This window comes from Echinops telfairi, unplaced genomic scaffold, assembly GCF_000313985.2.
Source record: "Echinops telfairi isolate 266 unplaced genomic scaffold, ASM31398v2 ScPeMD7_28;HRSCAF=97, whole genome shotgun sequence".
In the NCBI taxonomy this organism is placed as follows: domain Eukaryota; kingdom Metazoa; phylum Chordata; class Mammalia; order Afrosoricida; family Tenrecidae; genus Echinops; species Echinops telfairi.
Window position 1 is genome coordinate 2,581,719 of NW_022103925.1, and position 13,927 is coordinate 2,595,645.

At 42.2% G+C, this 13,927-nt stretch overlaps 1 protein-coding gene across 1 annotated transcript in view; it reads left to right on the forward strand.

Moving 5' to 3' along the window:
• Positions 1-13,927, forward strand: part of POLN (DNA polymerase nu) — a 200,207-nt gene that overhangs the window by 116,215 nt on the left and 70,065 nt on the right. The gene's annotated exons all lie outside the window — the stretch shown is intronic.

Genomic DNA, 13,927 nt, shown 5'->3' on the forward strand with positions numbered 1-13,927 from the left:
CTAATAAAATGATTAAAGAAAAAAAAGAACTGAAAAAAAAAAAAGAAGAGGGGGAGTAGACTAGAAGTACAAAAAAGACAGTGAAGATGGGAGCACACCTCGAAGAGTGTAACCAATGTCACTGGGTTCTCCTGGTAGACACTGTTGGAGCCAGCAAGCATCACGAGTGGTATTACAGTGAAAGGAGGACATTGATTAAAAACTAGCTATGCCAAGACAGAACCATTAGAAGAGACATCTAAAGCCACAAATGATAAGAAGGTATTAGATGATGAAGAAATGTAAGAATGCCGCTCTTGGCAGCCATGCGAAGAAAAACCCTCAGCACCTTTCCCTGAAGACGGCTTTGTAGAGAGCACAGTCAGAACCACAGCTCCAAGAGGAACATACAAAGCAAGGATTGATAGGCAGGGCCGCTGCAGTGTCTGAGCCGAGAGGGGGGGAAAATTTAGACAAACTGACGAATTTATAACCAATTTAGGACTGAGGCAAAGAGCGCAATAGTATGGCATGGGGAAGAGATGTGGTCCACTGTACTCTCAAAAATGATCGTCCAGCCAAATGACTTCAAGTCAGTGGGAGACCACTCAAGAGTGGTCCACAATTCAGTTTTGCATTCACCAAATGCTCATTAGGTATTCCAGACATAAAGCTAAGGCTGGGACGAAAGGAGGTTTGAGCATTCTGTTGGGCCACCTTTCTCTGGAATAGCCACAAATATGGATCCCTTCCAGTCAATTGACCAGGTAGTTGTCTTCCAAATGTCCTGCCACAGATGGGTGAGTGCTTCCAGGGCTTCTTCAGCTTTCTGAAACATTTCAGTGGGTAGTCAGTCAATTCCGGGAGCCTTATTTTTGGCTGATGCATTCAGTGCAGTTTGAATTTCTTCCTTCGGCACCATTGTGTCTTGCTCATGTGCTACCTCATGAAATGTTGGACTGTCAACTATTTCTTTTTCGCACATAGTGACTCTCTGTATTCTTTCTATCTTCTCTTGATGCTTCCTGCATCTTTCAATATTTTGCCTATATAATCTTTAAAAATTGCAAATCTAGGCTTGAATTTTTTTCTTGAATTCTTTCAGTTTCAGATATGCTGAGCATGTCCTTCATTTTGGTTTTCTAATTGTAGATCCCTGTATATTTCATTATAATATTTGACTTTGTCTTCCAGAAGTGCTCTTTGAAAAAATGTTTTCAGCTCCTAGACTTCATCCTTTCTTCCATTTGCTTTATGTTGCTGCTCTACGTAGAGTAGCTAAACCTAGTAAGACAACCAGAAGGAAGCCAGTCATTACCACGCAGTGTAGCTAGTATTGTGATGGCGAAGTACAGGGAGGGGGCACCCTGGTAAAGTAGATATTGTATCCTGAACCATTCCAATGCTAGAAGAACATAAGAATGTAGAGTGCTCCCACTCAGGGTATATACAGATATACAGTGAGTTGTTCCCACCCTAATAATAAGAAAAAAACTCATAAACTTTTCTTGAGCTCCTCAGAACTGAGTATTGAGCAGAAAAATGAATCACTGTGTATGTTTGAGGAAACAACCAAAAGGGAGATGGGGTGGGGGACAAAGATATGGTGCCAGGAATAGTGCCTATCCCCCAAGCCATTCTTGAATAATTCATAATTGTTGAGGCATTTAATAGAGTACTCAGGAAGATCCTTCCTTACTATTGAGAATAATTTGTCTTAAATGAACCACTGTGCTGGACCCACCAAAAAAATCATTAAAATAAGATCAGAAAAGGACAAATTGTGTTCAACAAAGAAAACAGCTCAGGACTATTTATAGGAATGCCAAAAATCCATCACCCAACTAGAAAAAATTCCTAATTGCTGATATTCAAGCAAAGATGACCAGGCATGCACAGAAGTAAGAAAATACTGTAAACATATGATCTTAACTCTACCAAAACTAACATATAACTATCACAAATGTTATATAGCAGATAAGAACATTAAAGTGGTGAATAAAGAGCATTATTCAGACCTCTTTAAAGTACACAAGATGTCTTTAAAGTGTTGAAGAGCAAGGATGTCCCTTTGAGGACTAAGGGGCACCTAATCCAGCCCGGGTGTTCTCCATCGCCTCGTGTGCACGTGACAGTTGGCCATTGAATAAGAGAAAAAGAAGAGGAATTAGTGCTGCTGTATTGTGATGCTGGTGAAGAATACTGAAAATGCTACAACTGCCTGTCAGAGAATATTAAAACTATATCTGTCTTGGAAGAAGTACAGCCAGAATGCTTTGTAAAAGTGAGGATAGTGAGACTCCATCTCACATGCTTGGACATTTTACCAGGAGAGACTGGATCCTGGACAAAGATATCGTGCTTGGTAACATGGACGAGCAGCAGGAAAGAAGACCACCCTTGACAAGACGGACTCACACACTAGCTACGACAGTGGGCTCACACCTACCAGTTGTGAGAATGGCACAGGATTAGGCGGTGTTTCATTCTGCTGTCATACACAGTTATGCTGCGAGTCAGCGCTGGCTTTAAAATTTAAATATAGCTATGGGCGTTATTTTTAAAAAGGACCTAAATAGAATTTTTGTAAATGAAAACTATAATGCCTAATATGAAAATATATACTCAATGGGCCTAAAAACATCCAATGTGCCAGAAGAAAAGATTAGTGAGCTTGAGGGCATAGTAATAGAAAGTATACAAACTGAAACAGGAAGAAAAAAATCCAAGAAAAAGAAAGGATCATCAGTGAAGTGTGGAATAAATGACGTTAACATATGTGATTGTAACTGGAACCCCTAATGGAAAGGAGTGAGGAGGAGGAACAAAATTGGAGGGCAAATTGGGGACCCAAAGCCCATCTGTAGGCAACTGGACATCCCCTTACAGAAGGGTCTCTGGCAGGAGACGAGCCAATCAGGGTGCAGTGTAACAACTTTCCTCTAGTTCCTAAATGCTTCCTCTCCCCACCCGCCCTTGCCCCCACTATCATGATCCCAATTCTATCTTACAAATCTGGCTAGACCAGAGGATGTACACTGGTACAGATAGGAACTGGAAACACAGGGAATCCAGGACAGATGATCCCTTCAGGACCAGTGCTGAGAGTGGCGATACCGGAAGGCTGAAGGGAAGGTAGGGTAGAAAGGAAGAACCGATTACAGGGATCTACATATAACCTTCTCCCTGGGGGATGGACAACAGAAAAGTGGGAGAAAGGAGACGTCGGACAGTGTAAGATATGACAAAATAATAATAACATAAATTATCAAGGGTTCATGTGGAAGGGGGGAACCGAGAGGGAAGGGGGAAAAAATGAGGAGCTGATACCAAGGGCTCAAGTAGAAAGCAAGTGTTTTGAGAATGATGATGGCAACAAATGTACAAATGTGCTTGACACAATGGATATATGTATGGATTGTGATGAGAGTTGTATGAGCCCCCAATAAAATGATTTAAAATTTTTTATGTGAATAAATAATCACCAATAATTTCCCAAATTTGATAAAAGCTAAAAACCCACCAAACCAAACTCATCACCTGTAAATACAGGTTGAAGAAACTCCATGTATTTAAGATGACCAACTATTTAAATAAAAACAATTAAATATACTGTGGGATTTTATAACTTACATATAAACAAATCATATGACAAGACCATACAGGCAAGGAGGGGAAAGTGGAAGTATGATCTTGTAAGGTTTTTATACTCTAGGTGAAATGATATACAAGGATAAATCAGAAATATTGTTGCTAGGGTTCCATTTCATGTGTACATGAGTGTTTCAAATAAAATGGGCTTTTAAAAAATGTGTTTAGATATATCTCTGCAATCAATAGATGGTTGCAGACATATTCTATCAATAATACACTTGTCTTAGTATCATTAGAGGTCCAAACAAAACAACAGTTTCTGAGGGGTTATGCTGGGCCAGTTCAATAAAAAAACAAAACAAAAAAAGTCAGCTCATGAGGCTATGGTGACTGTTTGGGGGTGGGATTCCAAAGGGGTCATCTTGTTAGGGTTTCTCAAAGGGCAATCATGAGGGATTATTATGAGGAAGTTTTAAGAAAATTGAAACTGTATTGGTGAGAAAATGGCCTGTAAAGTTGCACGGAGGATTTTTCCCCCCCTATCATAACAATGTACCTACTCATTCTTCAAGGGTAGCAAGGGCTGCGCTGGGAGAATTCCGTTGGGAAATCTTATCCCAGCTACCCACAGCCCTGATATTTCCCCTTCAGACTCCTTTTGCTCCCCAAACTCAAAGGATAGTTCTTTCTCTTTAAAATCATTTTATTGGAGGCTTGTACAACTCTCATCACAATCCATCCACACATCCATTGTGTCAAGCACATTTGTACATTTGTTCCCCTCATCATAGAACAAAGGCTATTTCAAAAGAACACAATTTGAGTCCCTTGAGGATGTCAAAACTGTCATTTTGAATTCATGTACATCAAAGAGAGCAAACCCTTCTTTGGGGAAGGGTTATAGAGATGGAATTCCCATTCTTCTCAAGGCTATCCACAGTTTGTTATGATCCACACAGTTAAATTCCTTAACACAGTCAATAAAACCGAAGTAAACCTCATTCTGGTCATCTCTGCTTTCAGTCAAGATCCATGTGACATCAATAATGATATCTCTATTATAGAGCTAGATGGAGGGTAAGTCCCCAAACTATAGGTTCACATTTGATATCTTTGTCTAAAAAAGTTTGTGACTTTGTATAAGCAAGACTGAAGAAGAATCAATTCATTTGATTTGTGTCAAGGGCGGTCCTCCACAAGGTAGATTGACACAGGGGCTGCAACAATGGGCCCAAACTTGAGAACAATTGTGAGGATGGCACAGGACCGGTAAAGGTGTCTTTCTGTTGTGCACAGAGTTGCTGAGTCGGAACTGTCACCTAACGACAGTGATAACACAATTTTGTAGCAATACTTTCCACCACTTGTCTGTCAATTTGGCATAGTGTGGTGGCTTGTGTGTTGATGTTATGCTGGAAGCTATTGTGTGTGAGTCCGGGTTGGCTAGAGAAACAAATTCAGAGACACTCATGTATGTGTAAGAGAGAGCTTTATATCAAAGAGTAATTGTATATCAAGAAAACATCCCAGCCCAGTCCAGATCACCTCCATGTCGCTAGTCAACAGGAAGACCAAGGCAGAGAGAAGAAGTTCCCAGAATCCTCATGAGAAGGCCATGCCCACAAGGAGCATGACCTGATTGGCAGCTATATTCCACCCCTTCACTCTTAATACACTCACGTTGACACAAGATTATGTAACTACCGCATTATGTCACTGGTATTTCAAATACCAGCAGGATTACTCAAAGTCAACAGGTTTCAGCAGAGATTCCAGACTAAGAGCAGACAACGAAAAAGAAATAGGTTGTCCACTTCTGAAGAATTGGCCACTGAAAACTTAATGAATAGCAGCAAACATTGTCAAATAACAATAAGCCTCACGAATAGCAGAAAAATGTCAACAAGCGAATGAAGCACTCACTTGTCTATGCCAACAAAAGGTGCCAATTATGGAACAATCGCATCAATACAACATGCAAGTAATTTTTTGTAACAGTGGTTGCAGCAGTACATTGACAGGGAACTGCTAGAGGTTCAGGCTAGATTCAGAAGTGGACATAGAGCAAGGGATATCATTACTGATGTCAGATGGATCTTGGCTAAAAGCAGAGAATATCAGAAAGATGTTTATGTTTTATTGACTATGCTAAGGAATTTAATGGTGTGAATCATTACAACCTATGGATAACCTTGAGAAGAAAGGGAATTCCAGAACACGTCACTGTGATAATGCAGAATCTGTACATGGACCAGGAGGCAGATGTTTAACCAGAATGAGGGAATACTGCATGGTTTAAAATGAAGAAAGGTGTGTGCCGGAGTTGTGTCCTCTCACAAATCTGTATGCTGAACAGGTAATCAGAGAAGCTGGCTTATATGAAGAAGACATGGCATCAAGACTGGAGGAAGGTTTATTAACCCACAATATGCAGATGACACAGCCTTGCTTTTCTGACAGTGAGGGAGACTTGAAGCATTTACTGATGAAGATCAAGGAGCGCAGCCTTCAATGTGCATTACAACTCAATGTAAAGAAGACTAAAATTCTCACAACTGGACCAACAATTAACATTATAATAAGCAGAGAAAAGACTGAAATAGTCCAGGAGTTTTTCTTGCTTGGATCCACAATTAATACTCTAAGCAGCAGTCAAATGATTAAAAGATACATTGCAATGGGTAAATCTACTGCACAAGACATCTTCAAAGTGTTGAAAAGCAATGATGTTATTTTGGGGTTTAAAGTATGCCTGACCAAGCCGTGGTATTTTCAATTGCATTATATGCATGTGAAAGTGGACACTGAATAAGAAAGACTGGAGAAAAATTGATGCATTTGAATTGTGGGGCTGCATTGCTTCTTGGCCTTTGGGCTAAGATCGTGTGTGAATTGTGGTGCTGGAGAAGATATTGGAAATGCCATGAATGCCAAAAGGACAAACAAATCTGTCTTGGAAAACATACAGCCAGCTACTCCTTAGAGACAAGGATGTTGAGACTTTGTCTCATGGGCTTTGGGTATACTGTGAGGAGAGAGCGGTCCATGGAGAAGGATAGCGTGCTTGGTAAAGTGGAAGGACAGTGAAACAGAGGAAGACCCTCAAGGAGATGGATTTGTTAGATCTCTCTCCTGGGAAAAATACCTCAGTTCTTGGCTTCACACAAGAAAGAATTCACTCCGAAGCCTGGATTGTGATCCAAGTGAGTTTTACAAAGGACAGAAGAAGTTTCAGGTTTTACACAGGCACCCCAGGGCACTTCACCCCCGCATGTGGAGTCCTGAGGCCAGAGGAGATGCTGCATGACCTCCGAGGATCAGCTTGAGAAGCAGAAGGGGCCACAAGGCTCTGGATTCTGGCTTTTCAGGATCTCTGCTGGGAGGCATGGTTGACGATCCTGGTTGACCCCATTGGCTGAATTGAATTCACCTGGCCCAGATGGTCCAATCCAAGTGTGACGCCAACCTAGGTGTACCACCCCTTCCTGGCCACAAGTTTGAACCTCTGGCCATGTGTAATGGACACCCCAATCCCTATGCAAGCTACCTAACATATTGACACAGTGGCTGCAACCATGGGCCCTAACATAAAAAACCACTGTGAGGCTGACACAGGACCAGGTGGCATTTCATTCTGTTGTATAGGGGTTGCTATAAATTAGAACCGACTAGATGGCACCTAACATAATATAGTGAAAGAAGCCAACCTGAAAAGTCTACTTACTGTTGAATTCTAATTATATGACCTGGGAAAGGGGGTGGGGGGGGATTGTAGGCACCATAAAAAGATGAGCGGTTGCTAGCTCAGGGTTAGTGTAATGAGGTTGACTGGGTATTGCACTCTCAATGTGGAAGTTTGGAATAGATCGAGAACAAGGTCTAGAACCACTTAGGACTTGAGTCAAAAGAGAATGGGATCTGGCGGAACTTCCTGACCCACGGTTAAAACTTTCCTCCGTGGCATTTCACTTACAACTCCTGACAACTGAGCGACGCCAAATTGTCTAATAAAAAGTTGAATCAGCACCTTTCCTTTTGGTTGGATGTGAAATAAAGGCTGTTCATAATGGATTTTCCTAGACCAGTTCTATGTTTATAAAAGTTCATCATGGGGGGGAAATGCTAGGAGCATGCCCAGTTTTCATTAGTGGCACTTTTCTCTCGAGCCACCCTTGGGAGCTTGGGGCCGCCCAGTGCCCGAGAGAAGGAAAGTAGCACAGAGCGCAGGGCAGCTTCTCCACAGGGTCTATTTATACGAAGAGCTTGGAAGCAATTTTCACAAATTGTGATATCTGATTTAATGGAGACAAAAGCTATACTCTTGAAGGAAAAATAATGTTAGAAAAGGGTCCCAATTTGCTTTCAATTTCCATATTCTGGTGGACTTTTAAAAACTCTGATGTATGACTACATATCACTTTGGTGCTCACTGTATGCTGGGCATGGCAGTGTGCAAGAGAATGATGACCCTGAGCACTGCCCTCATGCTGAGATTAAAATAGTCACAGATGCTGGGCGATCAATGTGAGGAAATTCACAACCGAGAAAAGGTCATTGATGTTAGAGATGGCAAGAAGTTCGGCTCAAAATTCCCATTGTCTTTTCATTCAATTTGGCCATGAAAATTCCACTCAAAATCATATAGGAGTGGTCCTAACAAATCAGGAGTGCCGACTCCAATGCTTGGAACACAAAAGCATTTGGACAATGCCACTCAAAGTGAATGACCAGCCCCTTGACAGAGGAGATTAGTGGAGAGCCCGGCCCTTCCTGCTTCCAGGCAACCTGGTAGCTGTAGGTGGTCATGCTTTTCTCCTTCTCCTTCTTCCTCAGGTGGCACTTGGTCTGTAATACCTGGTTTGGGTCTTTGACAGCATCTGTTTGCTGAAGTGACTTCTGACATGGATGTTATGACAAGCATGTGACAACCGTGCTTCTGTCTGCCCACTCCCAGTGTGGTGGGTCCTGCTCCAGGGCTTAGCCCACAATCAGACCAGCCCTGAGGGAAACCTATCTCCTTCCAGAAAGTTGTAGGCTTTTGTCAATTATCATATCACCATCATCGTGACTTTGAGCGCCCTCGGTTGTCTTTGGTAACTCCGGTTATCTCACATAGACAAGAGCAGTATGTGGACATGAACTTGTGCACAAGGCCATAGCGTAGCCACCGTGCTTTGCTGGATCCCTCTGTTTGTCACAGAGGCCAGCAGAGAAACTGCAGCATTTCCTCTATACATTTGTGACCACACAGCAGTGTTCATCAAAGGACTTTCCCAAACAAGGCTATCATATGGTGCAGCGAAGCAGTGGAGAAGACTTTAGCCAAGGATAGGCTGCATGGGCTGACCTTCTTCTCCATAAGAATGATTAAGAAAGAAGATATAGGGGGCTATGTGACTACTTTCTGCTTTCTTCCCTGGAAAGTTGTCATATCTGATCTCCCCACCCCCAACACCCTGCCATAGGGGCTGGAATATTCTCCTTCCCTCAGAGCTCTGAGGTCTAGGGGGAGAGGAGGTGGGGGTGGGGGGGACCTTCTTTCTTTTTTTTTTTAATCATTTTATTAGGGGCTCATACAACTCTCATCACAACCCAGACATACATCAATTGTATAAACCACATTTGTACATTCGTTACCTTCATCATTCTCAAAATATTTGCTCTCCACTTAAGCCCCAGGCATCAACTCCTCATCTTCCCCCCTTCCTTCCCATTACCCCCTCCCACCTCCCTCATCAACCCTTGATAATTTATGTTATTATTTTGTCATATCTTACACTGTCGGACGTCTCCCTTCACCCACTTTTCTGTTGTCCATCCCCCAGGGAGGAGGTTATATGTAGATCCCTGTAATCGGTTTCCCCTTTCTACCCCACCCTCCCTTCACCCTCCCATTATCGCCACTCTCACTGGTCCTGAAGGGATCATCTGTTCTGAATTCCCTGTGTTTCCAGTTCCTTTCTGTACCAGTGTACATCCTCTGGTCTAGCCAGATTTGTAAGGTAGAATTGGGATCATGATAGTGGGTGGGTGGGGGGAGCATTTAGGAACTAGAGGAAAGTTGTATGTTTCATCGTTGCTACACTCAACCCTGACTGGCTTGTCTCCTGCCCAAGACCCTTCTGTAAGGGGATGTCCAGTTGCCTATAGATGGGCTTTGGGTTTTCACTCCACACACACCCTCATTCACAATGATAGGATTTTTTGTTATGGGTTTTTGATGCCTGATACCTGATCCCTTCGGCACCTTGTGATCCCACAAGCTGGTGTGCTTCTTCCATGTGGTCTTTGTTGCTTCTGAGCTAGATGACAGCTTGTTTACCTTCAAGTCTTTAAGACCCTAGACCAGGGATCCTCAAACTACAGCCCACAGGCCACATGCGGCCCCGCCAAAGACATTTATCTTGCCCGGAGGGTGTTTTTGCCCCGTTTGTTTTTTTACTTCAAAATAAGATATGTGCACTGTGCATAGGAATTTGTTCATAGTTTTCTTTTTTAAACTATAGTCCAACCCTCCAATGGGTCTGAGGGACAGTGAACTGGCCCCTGTTTAAAAAGTTTGAGGACCCCTGCTCTAGACGCTATATCTTTTGATAGCTGGGCTCCATCAGCTTTCTTCACCACATTTGCTTATGCACCCACTTTGTCTTCAGCGACTGTGTTGGGAAGGTGAGCATCATGGAATGCCAGTTTAATAGAACAAAATATTCTTGCATTGAGGGAGTATTTGAGTGGAAGCCCAATGTGTGGTGGACTTTCTTGTGACTCTCTGTCAGTATCTTTATTTGAACCCTGTGTTATGTGTTATATGTATGTGTTAGTCCGGGTCGACTAGAGAAACACATCCAGGGAGACTCATATGTGTATAAGAAAGAGCTTTATATAAAAGAGTAATTGTATATTGAGAAAACATCCCAGCCCAGTCCAGATCAAGTCCATTAGTCCAACATTACCCCATATGTCCAATACTAGTCCATAAATTGCTCTTTAGACTCACAAAGCCATACAATGATGCCGAATGCAGGAAGATCACAGGCCAGTGGGTGGAAAGTCTTGTGGATCCAGTGGCTGTGGAAGCATCTCAGCACTGGTGTGGGTCTCCAGGTAGCTACTCCAGCTCCAGGGATTTGGCTCCATCAGTGTGTCTCCATGTGGCTTGTCAACAGGAATGTCTCACAGGGAGAGTGTGTGTCCCACCTCCAGGGAGGAAAGCAGGAGAAAGCCATGCCCACACAGAAGTCACCTTGGCTATGACCTGATTGACAGGATAGACTCCACCTCTTCACTCAGTTGACAGGAGATTATGGAACTGCAACAATGTATGTGTGTGTATCCCAAACTAGATGGTAATTCCCAGAGGGTGAAATTTGTGTTTAAGTTCATTTGATATTGCTACCCCTCAATGGGACACTTATTATAGTGCATTATATATGCAGCAGCACTTCCTAAACATTGGATGAACTGATGCAAAAAGCATAAGCAAAAATGAGTTTTAAAAGTAGCAATTTATATTTTATGTATACTCACTTTTTGATTACTAATATGCTTTGAATGACCTTCACTCATTCAATAAGCAAACATTAAATACTTCCCATGTACTAGGCACGCTTCTAGGAAGTAGGAATCCATGACCCTGGTTATATGATGTTTAGATCAGTATTGGGACACTGAAAAGTATGTAGATACAATCAGCATCATGAGGACCACTGAAGCCTGGTTGGTGATTGAGTTAGTTAATTGTGCCAGCCTGGCCGATAATCACATGTGGGGCTAATTGAAAGGCGGAGGGATAAATGGGTGGTGAAGCCTCGCCTTTCTAGTTCTCAGGTCTCTTGTTTTGTGATGGTTGCACCGGGTGCAGCTGCCTTAGCAGTTCCCTGCTTCAGCTTGCAAGATTGACTTCCTACAAGACATCCCCAAGGAGAAGCTACATGGACCTATCCCGATGCAGCCCTGGGTGCTGGAGCAGCCGTGTGGAGACCCCTGCTAGTGCTGAGATGCTTATTCGTTCACTGACTCAGCTTTCCTCCTGCAGTTGGCATCATTGCCTCTGTTTTGTGAGGTGGAGGACTTTGTGGACTGGTGTTGGGTTAATGGGTTAATGTTTGACTTGTGGGCTTGGGCAGCATTGGGTTGGGATGTTTTTGTGATGCACATTTTCTTTACATAAAACTCTCTCTTATACATGAGTTGCTGTGGATTTGTTTCTCCAAAGTACCCAGACTAATACAGTGAGCTAGAAATTTCTACCTCTAGGAAGTGGCATTTAAGCTGACACTTGGGGAATGAGGAGGAGTTTGTTGTATCGAAAAAGAGGAAGGTATGTTAAAACAACAGTGATATAGCTACAAGAATGGCTAACACCTAACCAACCGATAGTACTAATTGCTGATGAGGACGGGGAGCAGCAGGAACTCTCATGCATGGCTCATGCACAGTTCGACAGCTTCTTACAAAGCTAAGCAAGGTCCTGCCACTCAATCCAGTAATCGTGTTCTGAAGTATTTATCAAAATGCATCGACAACTATGTCCACATGAAACCCGGCACGCAAATGCTTATGGTAACTTGATCCATTTCACCAAAATCTGGAAGCAGCCAAGATGTCTTGCAGTAGGTGAATGGTTAAACAAACTGTGATGCACTCATACAATAAAAAAGATAAAGCCATCAAAGCACAGGACGTGGGTGAATCTTAAATGCACATTTATATTAGTAAGTGAATTTTTAAAAAGACAACCTGAAAAGGCTACAGACTGTATGTTCTAGTTGTAATTCTTAAAAAGGCAAAACTGAGACACAATAGATCAGTAGTGTCCAGTTCAGATTCAGGTACATGAGGTTGAATAGGTGAAGCATAGGACAATTTTCAGGATCGTAAAACTATCCTAGATGATATTATAATGGTGGATACATGAGATCATGTATTTTTAACATGATTTACAACAAAGCAGTAAACTTTTATGTATGCAAAATTTTTTTAAATCCCTTATGAGGTCTGAGTTTCCAGGATGGAATGTAGAACGTTCCACTGTCTTCTGGCTTGCATGGTTGCTGCTGGGAAATCTGCAGTCATTCCAATCATAGGCCCTCTCTACGTAATGCGTCACTTTCCTTGCTCTGTACTTAATATTTTATTAATCTTTGGTTTTCAACAGTTCGGTTATGATATTTTGGACTTACTTTCCTTTTAATTTGGCTTTTTGAAAAACTGGTGTTTTTGTTTTGTTTGTTTGTTTGTTTCCAGCTTCTTGAATCTGAAAAATTATGTCTCTTACTAATTTGGAGAAATTTTAGCCATTAACTCTTCAAAAAGTTTTTGCGCATTTTTCTCCTTCAGAGACTGAACTGACCCAATCTGATGGTGTTCTTCTGCTACTGCTTCATAAGTCCCTGTGGTTTTGTTCCGTCCCCTGTGCCGGTATTTTCCGTTCTCTTCCTCACTTTGGATATTTTCTTTTGATCGTACTTCAAATTGATGCTCTTCTTTCTGTCATCTCTCTTCCACCACTGAGCTTCTCTGGTGAATAATTAGTATTTTTTTTCAGATACTAATGTACTTTTGATTCTAATGTACAAAAATCTTGAAAGCCAGGGAGGGAAGGGGTGAAAATGAGGAGCTGATGCCAGGGGCTTACACAGAGACCAAATGTTTTGAGAATGATGAGCGTAACGAATGTACAAATGTGCTCTATACAATTGATGTATGTATGGATTGTGATAAGAGTTGTATGAGCCCCCAATAAAGTGATTTTTAAAAAATCTTGAAAACCACTGGCTTATGCCCTCCAGGCCTCAGTGCCATCACCTAAAGCTGAAAAGGTGGGACTGCTGATGCCGGCTTTCCCTTCTCAAGTGGTTTCTGGCAGGAGGATGTGCCCGCTCAGAGTTAGCACCAAAGGTCACATCTAGCTACAGTCAAGACCAACTAAGCGAAGAAGTTCTATTACCAGACAAAGCAGTGTGTTGGCATCCAATGTACCACCAACAGTCAAGAAGGCTGTGCTAGACGTTCTCATGATCTGCGTGTCTGTGGCCTGTGGCACATTGTCCCTGAACTGTCCCTGAAGGGATGCAGACACATAGTCACTGACTATTGGGCAGGTCCTAAATGCTAGCTGGAGGATGGTACCAAGGGTCAGGGCATCAGAGGAGAGGAGGAGTGGTTATGGAGGAATAACAGATTCCTTATCTTAAAATATACCTTTAAATGAAGGTACCATATACAAATCTTGTAGAAATCTACCTTTCCCATATTATGTAGGAATTTTTTAAAATCAATTTATTGGGGCTCATACAATTCATCACAATACATAGAACAATTGTGTAAAGCACATCTATACATTTGTTGCCCT